A 1,009-nucleotide genomic window follows, 5' to 3' on the forward strand; every position below is an offset into this window, starting at 1 on the left:
GGTGCAGCGGATCACTGCAGAATACGGAATCGGGAGTCCTGCCAAACTGTAGCCGCAACCTCTCCTGCCCTCTCACCCACGTTCCTCACCTCCTATTCCCTCTTCTTCTCCACCCTCGTCTCTCTCTCTCTTTCTCTCTCGTCTCGCTGACAGCCGCTCGTAATCACCTTTTTCGCGCAACTCTTGCTCGCGCCTACCGCTCTTTACTCCCACTTTCGAGAAAGGGTTACGTAACGGACACGAACGAGGGTGACCGGGTATCGGGATCGAGAGAGGAGGGAAGCTGCTCGTGGGACGCTCGTGTCGAGGATTGCGCAACTCCTCGTGTGTATTTTCGCGATAGGAGTGCACCAGATTGTTATATACGAAATACATAGAGTAGATTTAACCGAGCGTGAACCGAGTTTCGGCTACGTGACTATTATATTCGCGCCAATTTTTTCTTCTTTCTTTTCGAAATACGAATAGACGGAGATCGATCGAGGCTTACAGTTCTAACCTGTAGATATCCAAGTTAGCTGGCACCGTTCACGATCGTATCCTGTTAAATTCTTCGAGATCACCGATACGTAACGTTATCGAGATCTCGATCTTGTATACGCGTGTTCATTTGGAGCAAAAAAAAAAAAAAAAAAAAAAAAAAAAAAGAAAAAGGAACAAATTTTCTTTGTTGGCACTCTCTCGATCGGAAAAACGCGAAACGAGAAAAGTGGTGTACCTTCGTCCCTCCCTTCCTTTTAAAAAACACTGTCGAGGCACGTCGAACGGTGTCTCGTCCACGGGTTGTCGCGCAACGTTATCGTCTCGACGCCCGTCACCGCAAGAAACCGATAGCGGAAGCGAACACGACCGGCACTTGATATTCGGCGCGCGGGCTGGACGACACGGAAACGTGGGCAGGATGCGAGCGACCCGGGATGATCTCGCCTCGTGGTCGTCAACGTGTCACCACGACCGACTCGTGGTGACGTTTTACGAGTCGACAGCGACGAGCGGCTATGACGGGACG

At 50.8% G+C, this 1,009-nt stretch overlaps 1 protein-coding gene across 1 annotated transcript in view; it reads right to left on the reverse strand.

The window, feature by feature from the left end:
* LOC102678215 (uncharacterized protein CG43867) overlaps positions 1-1,009 on the reverse strand; it is a 78,521-nt gene that overhangs the window by 39,027 nt on the left and 38,485 nt on the right. The gene's annotated exons all lie outside the window — the stretch shown is intronic.

This window comes from Apis dorsata, unplaced genomic scaffold (genome assembly GCF_000469605.1).
Source record: "Apis dorsata unplaced genomic scaffold, Apis dorsata 1.3 scaffold_390, whole genome shotgun sequence".
NCBI lineage: Eukaryota > Metazoa > Arthropoda > Insecta > Hymenoptera > Apidae > Apis > Apis dorsata.